Here is a 19,611-nt window from a genome sequence, read left to right as displayed (position 1 = left end):
CAGCAATTAATAAACATAAACCTTATTTAAAATGAAATAAGGAGGCTAGAAGAAAGAACTCTCACACACCTGTCACTCAATTCACAATACTAACCCCAACAAGAAGAGAAGTACTTTGAATCTCTGACAGGAAGTTACACTACTTCACTACCACAACAGAAGGAAGAGAAGATTTCTTCTTTTCCAGTAACACTTCAGCCAATGGAAAACTGTCATAACTCAGCTAATGAAAAGTCACTAATATTTCAAATGTCCAGATTTCTCCAATGGACTCTTTGTTTACAGTAGCCTCTCACAAATTTATAAATAGCAATCCTCTTCTTCGTTTTTCTAGGCTTATTTATGGTTTGTCTAGCCACATATCCTGGTTTTTAATCTTTTGGTGTTCTCAAATAAGCTTGTTTTGCTGAAGAAATATCTGGGTACTTTTTTAAGGTCAATATCTTGTTTATTTCCAAGGTATTTCAACCAGATTGCCAATTTTGAACTAAGATTTTACTGCCACCAGGGTAATATATTATTTATATTTAATACATTAATTGTAAGTAAATCAAGCTTGAACTACCTATTTCATATCTGGGAAAGAGTTTAATTGGATTTCCAAGATCAGGAACAACTTATTTTTTTTTACTTTTTTATTTAATTAATTGTGTTTATATAGATTCTAGGGTTGCCCCGAATGCATCCCCCTCCCCCTTATTCCCCTCAACATCTCTTTTGACCTTTCCTTACAGTGCCCACCCCCTTCCCTTCAGGTTTATCCCATCCTATCATCTCCTATCCCTGTCCTCTTTTCCTCTGGTCCCTTTGATCCCTCCTCTGTCTCAATTCCGTTCCTCAATTCTCATTGTTCATTGGGTTTCTAATATGAGTGAGGTCATAAAATATTTTTCTTTCTCTGCCTGGCTCATTTACTCAACATAATAGTATCCAGGTCCATCCAGGTTGATCCAAAAGTTAATATTTCCTTCTTTTTTATGGCTGCAGACTATTCTATTGTATATATGTACCACTACTTTTTAATCCACTCATCCACTGACAGACACTAGGGCTATTTCCAGATCTTTGCTATTGTGAATAATGCTGCTATAAACATGGGGGTGCATTTCTTTTTTTCAGTTGGTGATATGATGTCCTTGGGATATATTCCTATAAGTGGGATGTCTGGGTCAAAGGGCAGTTCCACTTCTAATTTTTTGAGGAATCTCCATACTGTTTTCCACAGTGTCTGCAACAGTCTGCATTCCCACCAGCAGTGCAGGAGGGTTTTACTTTCTCCACAGCCTCGCCAGCACCTAACGTGTGTTGTTTTGTTAAAGAACACCAATCTGACTGTTGTGAGGTGGTATCTCATTGTGGTTTTAATTTACATTTCTCTAATGATTAGTGATGTTTGGCCATCTGTATGTCCTCTTTGGAGAACTGTCTATTCATTTCTTTTGCTCATTTTTTTTTGTATTTTTCTGAAGCTGGAAATGGGGAGGCAGTCAGACAGACTCCCGCATGCACCTGACCGGGATCCACCAGGCACGCCCACCTGGGGGCGATGCTCTGCCCATCTGGGGTGTCGCTTTGTTGTGACCAGAGATAGTCTAGTGCCTGAGGCAGAGGCCATGGAGCTATCCCCAGCACCTGGGCCATCTTTGCTACAGTAGAGCCTTGGCTGCAGGAGGGGAAGAGAGAGATAGAGAGAAAGGAGAGGGGGAGGGGTGGAGAAGCAGATGGGAGCTTCTCCTGTGTGCCCTGGCCGGGAATCAAACCCGGGACTTCCGCACGCCAGGCCAACGCTCTACCACTGAGCTAACCGGCCAGGGCCTCTTTTGCCCATTTTTTGATTGGATTGTTTTCTACCTAATGTTGAGTTTTACAAGTTCTTTATAAATTTTGGTTATTAACCCCTTATCAGATGTATTGTTGAATATGTTCTCCCATTGTGTGGTTTGTCTTCTTATTCTGTTCATATGGTCTTTATCTTCTTAGTTTGATACAGTACCATTTGTTTATCTTGTCTTTTATTTCACTTGCCTGTGGTGATAAATCAGCAAATATTTTGCTGTGAGAGATCTCGGTGAGCTTACTGCCTATGTTTTCTTCTAAGATGCTTATGTTTTCACAACTTACATTTAAGTCTTTTATCCATTTTGAGTTCATTTTTGTAAATGGTGTAAGTTGGTGGTCTAGTTTCATTTTTTTGTAGGTATCTGTCCAATTTTCCCAACACCATTTGTTGAAGAGGCTGTCTTTACTCCATTGTATGCTCTTACCTCCTTTGTCAAATATCAACTGTCCATAAAGGTGTGGGCTTATTTCTGGGTTCTCTGTTCTGTTTCATTGATCTATAGGCCTGTTTTTATGCCAGTACTAAGCTGTTTTGAGTACAATGGCCTTGTAGTATCACTTGATATCAGGAAGTGTGATACCTCCCACTTTATTCTTCTTTTTCAAGATTGCTGAGGCTTTTCATGTTCTTTTTTTTGGTTCCATATAAATTTTTGTAATATGTGTTTTATATCTTTGAAGTATGTCATTGGTATTTTAATTGGTATTGCATTGAATTTATAGATTGCTTTGGGTAATATAGACATTTTAATGATGTTTATTCTTCCTAATCATGAACATGGTATACACTTCTACTTGTTTGTAACATCCTTGATTTCTTTTAATGTTTTATAATTTTCTGAGTACAAGTCTTAACCTCCTTGGTTAAATTTACTCCTAGGTACTTTATTTTTGTTGTTGTTGTAACAGTGAAGGGGATTGTTTCTTTAATTTCTCTTTCTGATAGTTCATTTTTGGTGTATAAAAATGCCTCTGATTTCTGTGTATTAATTTTATACCCTGCCACTTTGCTGAATTCATTTATCAGGTCAAGTAGTTTTTTGACTGAGACATTACAGTTTTTTATATAACAACCATATCATCTGCAAATAATAGTTTTACTTCTTTTTTTCAATTTAGATGCCTTTTATTTCTTCTTCTTTTGTCTGACTGCTGTAGCTAGGACTTCCTTTAGTATCTTGAATAAGAGTTGTGAAAAGGGGCAACCCTGCCTTGTTCCTGATCTTGAGGTGATTGCTTTTAATTTTTGTCCATTGATTATGCTGTTGGCAGTGGGTTTGTCATAGATGGCCTTTGTCATGTTGAGGTATGTTCCCTGTATTCCACTTTGCTGAGATATTTGATCATATATGGGTGCTGGATTTTATCAAATGCTTTTTCTGCATCTATGAAAATTGTCATGTGTTTTTTCTCCATTTTGTTTATGTGATGAATCACATTGATTGATTTACAAATATTGTACCATCCTTACCACCCCAAAATGAATCCCAGTTGATTATGATGTATGATTTTTCTCATGTATTGCTGGATCCGGTTTGCTAATATTTTTTTGAGGATTTTAGCATCTAAGTTTATCAGGATATTTGTCTATAATTTTATTTCTTTTTGTTGTTTTTGTTTGGTTTTGGAATCAGAATTATGCTCACCTCATAAATGGAGCTTGAAAGTCTTTCTTCCTCTTGAATTTTTAAAATAGCTTGAGCAAGATAGGAGTTAGTTTTTTTTTTTTTTTTTTTTTTTTTTTTTGAATATTTGGTAGAATTCTCCTGTGAAACTATCCGGCTCAGGGCTTTTGTTTGTTGGGAGTTTTTTGATAACTGTTTTGATTTTATTTGTTTTAATCAGTCTGTTTAGGTTTTCTGATTCTTCCAGATTGATTTTTGAAAGACTATGTTTCAATGAATTTGTCCATTTCACCTAGGTTGTCTAATTTTTAAACATACACTTCTTCATAGTATTTTCTTACAATATTTTGTATTTCTATTGTGTTAGTTATTTCTCTACTCTCATTTCTAATTTTATTTATTTGAGTCTTTTCTCTCTCTCTCTCTCTCTCTCTTTTTGTGAGTCTGGATAAGAGTTCATCCATTTTCTTTACCCTTTCTTAGAACCAGCTCTTGGTTCCATTGATCCTCTGTATTGTTTTTTTAGCCTCTATGTCATTTATTTCTACTCTGACTTATTTCCTTCCTTCTACTACCTCTGGACTTTACTTGCTGTTCTTTTTCTAGTTTATTTAGGTGCAGGGTTAAGTCATTTATTTGAGTTTTTAGCTTCTTGAAGTATGCCTGTAGTGTTTTGAACTTCTCTCTCAGTACTGCTTTTGCTGTGTCCCATAAATTTTGAGTTGTTGTATGCTCATTATCATTTGTTTCTAGAAATTTATTTATTTCTTCTTTGATCTCACTGTTAATCAATTCATTATTTAATAACATGCTATTTAGTTTCCATGTGTTTAAGAATTTTTCAGTTTTTCTGTTGTGGTTGATTTCTAGTTGCATGCCATTGTGATCAGAGAAAGTGCTTCATATGACTTCAATCTTCTTAAATTTGTTGTGACCACTTTTGTGCCCTAACAGGTTTTCTATCCTACAGAATGTACCATGAGCACTTGGAAAGAATATATATTCAGCTGCTTTAAGTTGAAAGGTTTTGAAGATATCTATTAAATCCAGTTGATCTAGTGTGTCCTTTAAGTCTTCTGTTTCGTTGTTAATTTTCTTTCTTGAGGATCTATCTAGTGATATTAGTGGGGTAATGAAATATTTTATTATTATAGTATTTCTGTTGATCTCACCCTTTATATTCATCAAAGTCTGCTTTATATATTTAGGTGCTCCTATATTAGGTGAGAAGATATTTATAATGGTTATATCTTCCTGTTGGATTGCTCCCTTTATCATTATGTAGTGACCTTCTTTATCTCTTACTGTAGCCTTTGTTTTAAAGTCCACTTTGTCAGATATAAGTATTGCTATCCCAGCTTTATTTTCATTTCCATTTGCATAAAATATTTTTTCTATCCTTTTACCTTCAGTTTATCTGTATCTTTGTTTTGTGGTTTGTCTCTTGTAGGCAGCATATGTATGGGTCCTGTTTTCTCATCCATGCAGCTACCCTATGTTTTTTGACTGGATCATTTAGACCATTTACATTTATGGTTATTATTAATATGTAGTTGTTTATTGCCATTTTATATTTTAAAGCTTTATTCCACTTTTACTGTATATTTTTTTTCCTTCTTGTTCTGTTTACAACCAGCCCCTTAACATTTCTTGGAGCATTGGTTTGGTTGTAATAAATTCTTTGAGGTTTTTTTTGTTTTGTTTTGTTTTGTTTTGTCTAGGAAGCTTTTTATTTCTCCTTCAATTTTAAACATTAGCCTTGCTGGATAAAATTTTGGTTGTAGGCTCTTGATCTGCATTACTTTGAATATTTCTTGCCATTCCCTTCTGGCCTCTAGTGTTTCTGTTGAGAAGTCAGATGTCATCCTTATGGGGGCTTCTTTGTAGGTGATAACCTTTTTTTTCTAGCAGCTTTATTTTGTCTTTATCTCTTAGCTTTGGTATTTTAATTATGATGTGTCTTGCTGTAGATTTCTTTGGATTTCTCTTTAATGTAGTTCTCTGTGCTTCTTGAACTTGTGTGACTTTTTCCTTCCTCAATTTAGGAAAGTTTTCATCTATGATTTCATTGAACAAGGTCTCTATTCTTTATCTTTCTCTTCTTTTTCAGAAACCCCTATGATGCAGATGTTGTTTCCCTCTAGGTTGTCACAGAGCTCTCTTAGAGTTTCCTCAGATTTTTTTCAGCCTCTTTTCTTTTTGCTGCTCCACTTCTGTGTTTTTGTTTATCTTGTCTTCTAAATCACTCATTTGATCCTCTGCTTCATCCACTATGCTATTAATTGCTTCTAGTTTAGTCTTTATTTCTGATATTGTGTTTGTCATTTCCAACTGGTTCTTCTTTATTATTTTAATGTCCTTTCTGATGCTTGTAATCTTTTTATTTATGTGCTCATTGTGTCCACCCATTGTTGTTTTAAGATCTTTCAGCATTCTAATAATCTTTATTTTATACTTTGCATCTGGTAATTTGGTTATTTCTATATTACTCAGTTTATTTTCTGTAGGTTTCTCTTGTTGATTCATTTGGATTGCACTTCTCTGTCTTCCCGTTATGTCTCTGTGTTTGGATATGTTGTTTGTAGATTTGATTGAGTCTAGGGGTGGTGTTGTTTGCCTCCAATTTTCAGTTGTGTTATTTCTATGTCTTCTTGAGTTGGCATCATTTGTTGTTTTCTAATAATCCCTATTTTAAACTCTGCATCTGGTAGTTTGGTTATTTCCATATTACTCAGTTCATTTTCTAGAAGTTTCTCTTGTTGATTCATTTAGATTGCACTTCTTTGTCTTCCCATTATGTCTGTGTGTTTGGTTGTGTTGTTTGTAGGGCTGGTTGAGTCTAGGGTTTGTGTTTTCTGCCTCCAATTTTCAGTTGTGCTATTTCTAGGTCTTCTTGGGTTGGCATCAGCTGTTGTTCTAATTCACTGTTAGATTTGGCTTTTCTAGTAGAGCCACTTTGAAGCCCTATAATTATAGAGTCTGATGGGTGGGCAGAAGCGCTTTCTCCTTCCATATGCTGGGAGTTGTCAGGGGCTGCACACACTAAGACTGGTTACTCCTGGTGCCAAAAAAAGGGCCTTTCTTGAAGCTTGGGCAAGGAGCTTTCATCAGGAAGTAGACTGTCACTGATGTTTATAATACACAAAAAGCAACAAAGTATCAGCACCTTCCACCAATAGATATCTAAATAAAGATAACTTTCACTAGGCACCAAACCTTAAGACTATCCCGAATGACTTAGAGCCATCACTAATGGCTCCTATTTCTCATTTCATGAGTTTGGCAGGTCCCTGACATTAGAGCAAAAGTCTTTCTACCAGGACCGATCAGGTACAATTTAAATTAGAATAAAGGATTTCCAAGTATGCTAACTCTGAATATGGTCAGAAGATTAGAATTAATGGTTAGAATTTGATTTAAAAGTATATTAATAATTCTTTTTTGTATCTCTTAAAATATTTATGTAGTTGTTGAAGGAGGAGAAAAGTGTTATATGCTTTGCAGAGGAGCCCCTACCTCCCAATTTGCCCCCCTCCACTGAGGAGGAAAGTAGTTTATCCTCCGTGTTTGTGGCTGATTGTGCAGAAATGAAACCAACCGAATTGCTAACTGCACCATCAGCTCTGCCACCGAGAAAAGTGAAGTCACTACTTCCACATTCCCTGCTGGGCCCAATGCCCCACCCAGCCTCTCAGACACCATTTTCTCCAATGTGTGTTCCTGTTGCAGACCAATGGTCCAGCCTATATGCTCCCATGTGTCTTTTTTATTTCTGTCTGTCTCTCTTGTCTATTTTTCTGTATTTCTTGCTCTCTCTCTCCCCTGTCCTTCTCTCTGAAATGATTTGGAAGGACCCAGCCGTGGCACAGTGGCAGAGATCACACTTTCTTCTAATGCAAGGGAGAGGTTATGCTTGTGTTTTTTAGCAAATTTGGATCCCAGGATCCCACCAACCTGCTGAAAGGGTTTCTTGGGCACCCACTAAGTGGTTCAGTCTTCACCAGTCGAAAGCCATAGCCCTGGTCTTCTCCACACTGATTACACCTGAGGGGTGGAGGTCCTCAGTGCTCCAGAAGAAGACCTCGCAGCCGACATGTGCACCACATTACCTGGGGGGATGTGGAGGCTTTGGTGGAGTGGGCCCAGGGAATTGCTCCTGATGGGCCCCCAGGCCCTGGTGCTCTGTTCTTGCTTATGTGTGCTATAGTAACTGCTGACTCCCAGACATAGATGGCAGCAGCCTGGGGCTCAAGCCCGACAGTGCGAGCTGGTGTTTTCAGTTTATCTTTGGAGGATGAGGAAAATTGGGCCAGAGTTGCGATTTGATTCGCAGAATCCAGAAGGTAAACAGTGGCAGCTGTGACAGGATGATGAACAGAAACCAAGCTTGCATTACTGAGTGGCTGCTGGAATGGCAAGGAGTGCCTGCTATGCTGCTGGTTGGTTTGCTGACATTTTGGGACATAGGGGTGAATGCCATCATGCTCTCCAGAGCAGAGATGGAAATGCTGACTGCCTTTGCCATGTGCTCCTCTTTGGGACAGTGTAAGGCCTGCCAGTATGGCAGAGATGAGGGGGGTGGCTGAAGCCTCATGTACATGGACTGATTTCCTGGACTACAACCCGAGTGAGCACTGGCTCCTTTGTTGAATGGACTTATTGATTTTGGACAATGTAAAATACCCTGATGGGGGTGAAGGGTGGCTTTGCTGGAGGCCCTCCCCCTGCCCTGGGAAGCTTTTCCCATGGCTAGAAAGAAGGCTGAGGACATTTTGTGCTTTTGGCAAAGTGCTCAGAGACTGGTGAAATGTACCTTTGTAATTGTTGAAATTGTATGATTTGTCATGGTACTGTAATTTGTATAATGTGCTTTGCAACCATATGCAGTATGCAGTCCATGGCAAGCCATCCGTTTCATGTTTGGATACTGGGACCTCTGTGGGAAGGGCACGTGCATGGACCTACATCAATTTTTTACAATCAAAATGGAACTGTGTTTATCGGCACCTAGAAGATCTTTGTAACACAATGGGAGGAAAATGACATCCGGACCCCTAGGAGGAATCCTCTGTTTAAGATCTCTGTTCTATTTCCAAACTAGTCAAACATTACAGAAGCTTGCCTCATTGGTTAATCCAGATAATCTATTAGCATATAGTATAATAGGTATTATAGTTGTTTTAGTTCTACTGGGTTTCCATTGCATAATGTGTAGCATTCAGAAGCTACAACAGCAAGCTGTCATTCATCAAGTCCAATTGGCCTTAATTAAAAGAGAAGGGGGATATGTGGGTGGAGTGCAGAATGCATTCCTAGCAGCTGTGGGTGATGCAATGCTGTGAGAATACTCCAGCTCCCAGAACCCTCCTGGGCATACCCAGGAAGGAAGCTTGCCCACTATAAGGAAGTGACTTAGGCCAACCACGCAGCTCCCTGATCTTTTCAGCCATTAGCTATGAAAGACATGCTGTAACACCCTATAGGCAGAACCCATGTATATAAGCTAGCTTACTTCCTGAATAAAATGGATCTGCATCACTGAACCTGGTCCCCAGCGTCCTTTGAGTCTTCATCATTCTCACCCTCAGCAGGACTTGTCCACAGTATTAAGATATTGGATGTATGTGTTCTGTTCCAGCATAAGCTTCTTAACAACACAAATCATCTGCCCTTTCTCTAAGGACAAGGAATGGGCCACCATTGTATTCACCCTAGTACAAGCCATAGTGGTTCCAAAACTCAGACTTCATCACCTGGACCCATAGAGATTTTGCTTTCTCCAGAGGGGTCAAGTGGAGTATTAATGCCTCATGGGATATACTTTTAGTAAAGAAATAAGATACAGAAAAAAACTGGCAGATACATTGCCTATCCTTTCTCTCTTCCAAAAATAGCTAGATATTTTAAGAAAACACGGGCCCCACATATTTTTTTCTGAAGATATTTTACATGACCAGTCAGTCAGCCAATTTTCCTAATAAGCTCTGAATATCTTGGTAACATATAACCTTATATTAGCTTTGGCTCCAATCCTGAGTGAAATACTCTTTACTCTTTCTCTCATTCTTTGTTTAGTAAGATTGCACCCTAGTTCAAAAGCAAGCATGTAAACTGTGTCATACCCTAATCATGCTTCCTTCTTGTCTTTCTTTCTTGTCTTTCTTTCTTTTTCTCTCTCTCTCTTTCTCTTTCTCCTTCCTTCCTTCTTTCCTTCCTTTCTTCCATTCTTTCCTCTTTTTTTAGGAAGCAGCATAAAACAAACTATGGAAAATTATTACTTTTATGCATTTAATATTTTTTTTACTAAGTATGAACAATTTATTTGTTTTGATTTTTCACCAACAAATCTGTAATGATACTATTTGAGAATGACCCTGATTGGTTGAGTATGCAATAGTTTATTTTTCTCAAGCATAACTCCCAATTTCCCATGCTTTGAGACTGATTAGGGTAGCCACCTAGTTAGAGAATGAAGGCAGCATGCTTATAGCAAAACCATACTAAGATAGAAACTGTGGACCCTAAAAAGAAGATACATACTAAGAACGGCTCTCAGTGATTAACTGGGCTCAAAATAAAAGAAAATGGAACTTAGCAGCTATTTCTACACAGGGCACTTCTCAAGCAAACTACATGTCAGGGAGAACCTGCACTTAACTGCCTGGTTGCACTATGTTTCTGCCATCTGAACCATATAAGTGGTTCACAGAATTTTATTTTAAACAATAAGATTGAAGATTTCTCCATCCAATCAAAGTGTGAGGATTTGAAGTCCTTATTTGCATAAGAATTAACCAATCAGCAATCAGGAAAGACTTCTGTCTGTATAAGTCAGCTCCCCTCTGGCTGTATATGTGCACTTGCCCTTTCCATTGAAGGCTGAAAACTGTGGTTATCCAGATAAAGTTGAAACACCAAAGATGTCTTGCTGGAGCAGAGAATAGCAGAACAGACCAACACAAGGCAGATTAGACCATGACAGACTGGCATAGAGCAGAACAGAGTAGTCTAGCTGGAGAAGTGATCTGGCCCCAAGGTCACATAGCCCTAGGACTTTTTGACACAATTGAACTGTTCCACTGAAGTGCAGTGTCACAACTGAGCTGTTTGCACTGAATACAATTCTCTTTTTCACCACACCTTAAATTAGGAATTCCTGTTGGTGTTGAATTGATGCCAATGATCTTTGGTTGACAAGACCATGAGTAATGTGGGCAAATTATGCTCTGTATGAAAATTGTTTTAAACCTATAAGGCAAAAACAAAAATTCTGTTGCTCTACAATGGTGACAGAAATTACTTTCTATTTTATTATAATGACCTATAAATATGTACAGATGCAAACTTGTTTACACTCTGATCCTTTATATAATTTTATAAAATCAAAATTAAAAGTTGAATTTATCATATCACACAACCAATAAAATTTAAATAAACATTAATGTTATAGAGCAGATTATTTTTGTTTAAGTTAAACTAGTGTTTATAATTAATATTATATATACATAGTGTGCCATATGATACTTGTTTTGTTTAAATAATTTTGAGCCTTGCTATTTTACAATTTTTTACAATATTATTTAATCCTTTCATCATGTGAAGGGGCCATTTACATATTAGTTCTGCCTCTGAATTTTTCTGTGTACCTCAAACAGTAATTTTCAGTATGTTTTATATGACTCTTAGATAAATAAATAGCTTGATTCAAAATAATACTTTCAGAGACTAAAATTTTTTTTAAAACAACAGTCTAGTTTTTTTTCTCTCATACTTATTTAAGAGAATATTTGGACAATAGTAGGTTTTAGGAGTTTTTATTTGTAACATTATGAAAAGTGAGCAAGAGGGGAGAATGTAGATACCAGCATATTTGAACTTAAATGTTGTCACTGCATAATCCTTTTGTGCAAAATAGTGGCCAAAACCTAAGTCCAAACACCTGCATTGAAATAAGTTAATGTTCAAATATAAGTTGATCAACCATATTAATATATACTATTCTATTATTAATTTCAAATATAATTTTAACAGAAACTTACACATTTAAAAAATTTTTAATAAATTCATAAACACAAAATACTTTTTCTATGGATTACTAGAAAGACAAAGTCCTTCATTGGCAAGATATGTTGTGATTTTTAATTTATTTAACATCTTTTTGTCAATCAGGTAAAATTCCATTAGTAGTCATCCTAGAAAAAATTTACACATGTATGTACAAACAATATTTTGAGTATAATTTTAATAAGTGTTGGTCAAATAAGTTTGCAAATATGATGTGTATGTGGGGGAAAGGCTATAAGCAGGCAAGGTCCTTAAAACCTAAGGCTTAGTTTTAAGACTAAGCTTTTTCCCACATCCTTGAATGTTGCATGATGTGGGGTGGTGCACTCTCATGAGGAATCCCATTATGCCTCAGATAAGTGACTTTGTATCAGAGACTTTCTTGTTTGTATATTGGATTAAAGGTTTTGATTTCTACACTATAAAATGGGGCAGAGGAGCTCATGCAGGAGGAGAGCAGAGAAAGGCCATGTGGAGGAGAGAGGCCATGTGGAGGAGAGGAGAAGCAACTAAAATGGCTGAGTGCTGAAGAAGAAACCAGTTTGTGCAGAGTTTGTACAGAGAGAATGAGATGAGAAACAGAGGTAAATAAGGCTGGTGAGGTACAAACTTTTGATTCTAGGAAACTTGGATAAGTCAGTGGCTTTTGGAGCCCTAAATGAAAAGGGAAGTGTTTTCCCACTGTGTGTATTTCTTGCCTCCTGGGTGCAAGCTAGGATTAAAGCTAATGGCCCACCAGCTCTTGGCTCCATTGTTTCGTTACCATCTGTCCAAATCAAATGTGAACCTGCATGGGCCAAGTGGCTGTGATGGTGGCCATGGCTACTGGCCATACAGTAAGTTTATGAATTCCCTGATGCTAATTTAGGTACTAGTATAACTACTTTATTGAACTATTCCAATGATCTTGGTATACAGTATTCTATAGAGAAATATGAGTAGTATAATTGTTCTGTTTTTGTAGGTTGTTTTTTTCCCAGGATTCCTTTAGGATATTTTTTTCCATAATATTTGAGTATAAATAACTTCAGTAGTAACTTTTTTTAAGAAACAGTCAAACTTATGTAATCAAAAGAGTAAAAAAATATTATTTCAAAAACACTTTTATTAAAACTTTTAGTTTTTTTATTGAATTTGTAACACTAGTTAACAAAATTATACAGGTTTCAAGTACACAATTCTACAACACATTATGGGTACACTGTATTGTATGTTCACCACCCCAAGATAAGTCTGCACTCATCTTCATTTATCCCCCTTATGTTTTCCTCCCCCACTCCTCCCCCTCCCCCACAATCACCACAGAGTTTTCCATGTCCATAGATTTCTCTTTTTCTTTTTTGTTCAATTTCTCCAGCCCCTGACAGCTGTCTGACTGCTCTCTATTAGTCTGCTTCCATAAAAACACTTCTATTAAATCTTTGAGAATATAGACAAAGGACGTCAGAGTAATGGTGGTGTGTGAGATACCCCTGATCTCTCCCCTTGAAATTTCAACAACTTGAAAAGCTATAACACAGTGCAGCAAACACAGCTGAGATTGCAGGCTTGCCTGTAAGACTCACCCACCAAATGAACTAAAGGTGGGAAAGGTTAAGAAGGAAGGTGGGAGATAAGACACTCCCAGTCAGCTCCAAGAGGAGGGATGCCCAGACTGTGTAGGTTTTTATTAATTGGGGCTCTGGAGAGGAAGAAAGCTCAGATTATCTGGGGTTTTTTTTATGGGCTCCAGAGAAGGGGAAAGTTCAGAATGACTGGGGTTTTTTTCCACCAGTGTCAAGACAGAAGGGAAGCTTGGAATGTGTGATTTTTGGCTGAAGGGGTTCCAGAGAAAGGAGAGGCATGAAATCTCTGGGTTTTTCTCTGCTGGAGCTATGGAGAAGGGAGAAGCTCAGAGTGATTGGGTTTCTTCAGCTGGGAGAAGTGGTGAGATTGAGGGGCAGAGGGGGAAATAATAAACCAAAGTGGCCATAAAATGAGGGGTTACAAAAAATGTTCCTACAACTTACTAGCAGCCTGCACTTGGTGCAGAGAAAACCAAAATGTGACCCCCCCCCCAGATCCCATCTCCTTCACTTCCAAGAATACAGAGAGAGGTATAGAGAAACCATAAAACTAACTATCTAAAGCCACTCTCTCCCATGAAGAACAGAGGTGCTTTGTGTCTGGTCTCTTGTTCTGTTGATACATGGAAAACAGTGTCCTAGGGTCTGAGATTATCATTCATAAAGTCATAAAGGCTTTACAAAATGCCACAGACACCAATGCAACAGCAGCCCTGCCTATATCATGTGACAACAACATCTTGGCAGAGGTTAGCCCAGGAATTTCACAGAGCTAAAACTTGTAATATAGTGCCACTACTAGGAGAAAACAGAAATATCTTATTGAAACTAAAACCATTTTTTTTATCTTTTGAATTGCTTTTTTTTTTCTTTTTATATCTTTTTTTATTTATTTATTTATTTTTTCATTTTTCTGAAGCTGGAAACGGGGAGGCAGTCAGACAGACTCCCGCATGCGCCTGACCGGGATCCACCTGGCACTCCCACCAGGGTGCGATGCTCTGCCCATCCAGGGGGTGATGCTCTGCCCCTCCGGGGCGTCGATCTGTTGTGACCAGAGCCACTCTAGCACCTGGGGCAGAGGCCAAGGAGCCATTCCCAGTGCCTGGGCCATCTTTTGCTCCAATGGAGCCTCGGCTGTGGGAGGGGAAGAGAGAGACAGAGAGGAAGGAGAGGGGGAGGGGTGGAGAAGCAGATGGGCGCCTCTCCTATGAGCCCTGGCTGGGAATCGAACCCGGGACTTCCGCACGCCAGGCCGACGCTCTACCACTCCACTGAGCCAACCGACCAGGGCCTAATCATTCTCTTTTTTTTTTTTTTTTTTTTTTTTTTTTTTTTTTTTAGAGAGGAGAGGGAGAGACAGAGAGAGAGAGAGGAGAGGAGGAGAGACAGAGACAGAAGGTGGGGAGGAGCTGGAAAGCATCAACTCCCATATGTGCCTTGACCAGGCAAGCCCAGGGTTTCGAACCGGCGACCTCAGCATTTCCAGGTCGACGCTTAATCCACTGCGCCACCACAGGTCAGGCTTGAATTTCATTTCATTTGATTTTTATATTTTTTATTCTTAAATTTTTTGGTGTTTTGTTTGTTTGTTTATATTTGCTTTTTGTTTCTTGTGGTTTTTCTTTTTTATTTATCATTATTTATTTTTTTGGATAGAAATAGAAAGTCAGAGAGAGGGACAGATAGGGACAGGCAGGAAGAGAAGAGATGAGAAGTGTCCATTCTTTGTTGTGACACTTTAGTTGTTCATTGATTGCTTTCTTATATGTGCCTTGAATCAGGGGACTACAGCAGAATGAATGACCTCTTGCTCAAGACAACAACCTTGGGCTTCAAGCCAGTGACCTTTGGAGTCAAGCTAGGAACTGAGATCACATCTATGATCTCACACTCAAGCCAGTAACCCTGCACTCAGGCTGGTGAGCCTGTGCTCAAGCTAGATGATCTTGCATTCAAGCCAGTGACCTTGAGTTTTAGAACCTGGTTCCTCTGCATCACAGTCTGACCCTCTATCCACTGAGCCACCACCTGGTCAGGCTACTTGTCATTATTTTTATTCTTCTTATATTTTTATTGCATTTTTTACTTTTATCTTTCATTTCTTTAATAGCTTTCATTAGCATTCTTAATAATACCACTCTCAAATGTCACCAAGGAAGAAGAAATTTAATACCATGGCTACACAAGAATGATACATGGTTCAGAAAAAAATGAAAATTCTGCAGAAAGCAAGCTTAATCACATGGAAACCTTGGAGTTAAATGATAGAGAATTCAATTGATGTTCTGAAAATACTCAATAAGTTGTGAGAAAACACTGATAAGAAATTTAATGAGCTCAAAAAAAAAAAACAAAAAACAATTTGTGAACAAAATGAATACTTCACCAAGGAGATTGGAACTTAAAAAACAACAACACCAAACTCAGATAAAGAACTCAATGCATGAAGTGAAAAATAAGGTAGCAAGTTTAGTTAATAGAACAAGCCAGATAGAGGAGATAATCAGTGACATCAAAGACAGGCAACTAGAAATATTACAGATGAAAAAAGAAAGAGATTCAAGAATTTAAAAGAAATGATAAAGCTCTACAAGAATTGTGTTAGTCTGTCAGAAAGTTCAATATAAAACTAATGGGTATACAGCATTCCTCGGGGTATGACAGTCTGAACATAAGACGTTTTAAGTTTACAATACTCATTCCCATAAAAACTAAAAAATTGAGATATGAATGTTTCAGCTTACACTGTCAGTGTCATACTTATGGACTATGTGGGCAAACTGTGTGCAGTGAAAGACTATGCAACACAGTGTACATACAGTACAGTATATTTGTTCTTTTTCTTTTTCTCTGGTTTAGTTGTGTTCTAGATTATGATTTTACAACTGTGTTCGAATACATGACTTAGGCTAGGGTGTGTTTCGACTTACAAAAAAGTTCAGATTACATCACTGTTGTAAGAATGGAACTGTGTCATAACCCAAGGATTCCCTGTACAGTCATTATGGAAGAAAATATGGTAATACCTCAAAAAATTAAGAATAAAACTATCACATGACCCAGCTATCCTTCTGCTGTGTATCTACCCACAAAACTAAAAAACATTGGTATGGTATGTAAAGACAGATGCAGCCTCATGTTCATTGCCACATTATTCACAGTGGCCAAGACATGGAAACAACCAAAGTGTCCCTCGATAAAAGATTGGATAAAGAAGAAATGGTACATATATACAGTGGAATATTACTAAGCCATAAGAAAGGATAACATAGTGTAATTTACAAGAACATGAATAGACATTGAGAACATTATACTGAGTGAGGTAAGTAAATCAGAAAAAACTATGAAGTATATGATTTCACACATAAGTGGGATATAAAACTGAGACTCATGGATATAGATATAAGTGCAGTGTTTACCATGGGTAGGAGATTGTGGGGAAAGGAGTGGGAGAGGTGTGTAAATAGGGACAAATATATGGTGACAGAAAACAAATTTAACTTTAAGTGATGGATACACAATGTAATCAACAGTTCAAAAGCTATAGAAGTATTTACGTGAAATCTATGCACTCTTCTTAATTTAATTTTCAAAAACTTTTTCCAGCTTATTCTTTTCCCTTTTCTTTCATTTATATTGCATATCTATCATCTTATAATACTTTTATATATAATTTCTGCCTAATATTATATAATGTGATATTTATTTGAAACTGGACTCCATGTCTCTGATTGTGGGTTCAAATATTGTTTATTCAAGTTATGGTCTCATCCAATATGACATTTACCTCTAGAAATATTTTCATTTACTTTTAGTATTTATTTTTAATATATTTTTTATTAACACTTCTCTATCATCTTCTGTTTTCTTCTAAACAAAATGCATTGGTTGTACATTTTCTGAAATTGTAGACTAATTTATTTTTAACTCTTAGTCTTTAGGTCACGCTTGTTACAATAAATTATTAATTTGATTTTTTGTTATTCTTTTATTTTTTACATTTTATTTATTCATTTTTTTTTCTTTTTTCTTTTTTTTATTTCTGAAGCTGGAAACAAGGAGAGACAGTCAGACAGACTCCCGCATGTGCCAGACTGGGATCCACTTGACACGCCCACCAGGGGCGACGCTCTGCCCACCAGGGGGCGATGCTCTGCCCCTCTGGGGCGTTGCTCTGCCGCGACCAGAGCTACTCTAGCACCTGGGGCAGAGGCCAAGGAGCCATTCCCAGTGCCCGGGCCATCTTTGCTCCAATGGAGCCTTGGCTGCGGGAGGGGAAGAGAGAGACAGAGAGGAAGGAGGGGGTAGGGGTGGAGAAGCAAATGGGAGCTTCTCCTATGTGCCCTGGCCGGGAATCGAACCCTGGTCCTCCGCACGCCAGGCCGACGCTCTACCGCTGAGCCAACCGGCCAGGGCCTTATTCATTTTTTTAGAGAGAGGAGACACAGAAAGAGAAAGAGACAGAGAGAGAAAAGAAACAGAGAGAACAGAGGAGGAGCAGGAAGCATCAACTCCCATATGTGCCTTGATCAGGCAAGCCTGGGGTTTCGAACCAGCGACCTCAGCACTCCAGGTCGATGTTTTTACCCACTGCGACACCGCAGGTCTGGCTTAATTTACTTTTTGATTATATTTTTCTATCTCTGTTTTATGATTTCTTCTCATCAGATAAGTAATTTGACCTGCTATTTATTAATTTAAAGAGTCCTTTAACTAGTCCTGTCCTTTATATCTCCAGACATTTTAATGGAAAGAGGAAACCTTTCATCAGACTTAAGCTACTATTTATAAAAAATGTCTCTGTTACTCATAATCAAACACAGTTCTTAATTAATGCATGTTCAATGCTTAATAGAGATGTAATATTTATGAATATCTATAAACAGATATTATTTTTTTGTAATTCATAAAATGATAACTGCAAGAAACAGAAATTAAAGAAAATTACATTAGTATTCATCAGAATTTATTCACATTTCATAGATAAGCTATATAAAATTATAAAAAAATATAGAAAAAATCCACATTTCAATATTTTGAACTAAAATTAACATGAAAAAATAAGAAATATACTGGCAAGTTTATAAAGAGTTGGATGATGTGATTCACAAATATGGCTTTTCAGTATCTGAGAAAGGTTAATTAAATTTTACTATAATTCTTTGGAATTTGGGTATGGCTACATTTTGTCTTGTCATTTTTGTTCTGTATGTTGTGTAGTATGTTATTAGACACATACACATCTAGAACTGTCATATTTTTTTGGTGAATTAACCCTTACATCATAATAAAATCTTTCTTTTACTATAAATGTGTTTTACCTAAAATTTGCTTTGTCTGATATTAGTTCAGCTACACCAGATTTCTTGTGGTAAATGGTTGAGTGTATATTTTCTTTTTTTTTTTTCTTTTTTTTTTTTGTATTTTTCTGAAGCTGGAAACGGGGAGAGACAGTCAGACAGACTCCCGCATGCGCCCGACCGGGATCCACCTGGCACGCCCAACAGGGGCGACGCTCTGCCCCTCCTGGGCGTTGCCCTGCCACGACCAGAGCCACTCCAGTGCCTGGGGCAGAGGCCAAGGAGCCATCCCCAGCGCCCGGGCCATCCTTGCTCCAATGGAGCCCTGGCTGCGGGAGGGGAAGAGAGAGACAGAGAGGAAGGAGGGGGGTGGAGGGTGGAGAAGCAAATGGGTGCTTCTCCTATGTGCCCTGGCCGGGAATCGAACCCGGGTCCTCCGCACGCCAGGCTGACGATCTACCGCTGAGCCAACTGGCCAGGGCTTGAGTGTATATTTTCTAACCTTCACGTTTAAAATGATCTTATTCTTAAATTTAAGGTGTTCATCTTATAAGTAGAATGTAGTTGTGCTTTTTTTTTCTTATCCAGTTTGATAATTGCTGGAAAATTTAAATAATTTACATTTAATGTAATTACTAATACAATTACATCACACAGATATTGTGGGTTTATTTCCAGATCACTGTGATGAAACAAATATCACAATAAAGTAAGTCATACAATTTTCTTGAATTCGCAGTGTGTAGTAAAGTTGTTTACAGTATAATGTAGTCTAATTACTGTGTGATAACAGTATGTCTAAAAACAGTGTACATACCTTATTTTAAAATACTTTATTATTAAAAATGCCAGCCATTATTTGACTCTTTATTGAGTCATGTTTCTGTGAGTGTAAAAAAAGCAGTATCCCTAAAGTGCAATAATGTGAAGTGCAACAAAACTAAGTATTTTTTTATACTTGTATTTAATTCTACCTTCATATTGTTTTTTCTCCATATTGTATAGTTTATGTTTTTTTGTCTTTACTTGCTTTTCTTGCATTGATAAAAAATTACATTTTTCTCAATTTCTCCTCCTGCAGCTTACTTATATATTCTTTTATTTTTATTTCAAGAGTATTCTATAGATTACAAAATGAATTACTTATTCATTAAATATTAATAAAAATGATATCTTTTCTCACATTCCAGACAATACAAGAACTCTTGGAATACA

This window comes from Saccopteryx leptura, chromosome X (assembly GCF_036850995.1).
Source record: "Saccopteryx leptura isolate mSacLep1 chromosome X, mSacLep1_pri_phased_curated, whole genome shotgun sequence".
NCBI lineage: Eukaryota > Metazoa > Chordata > Mammalia > Chiroptera > Emballonuridae > Saccopteryx > Saccopteryx leptura.
Note: the sequence above shows the minus strand (reverse complement) of the source record.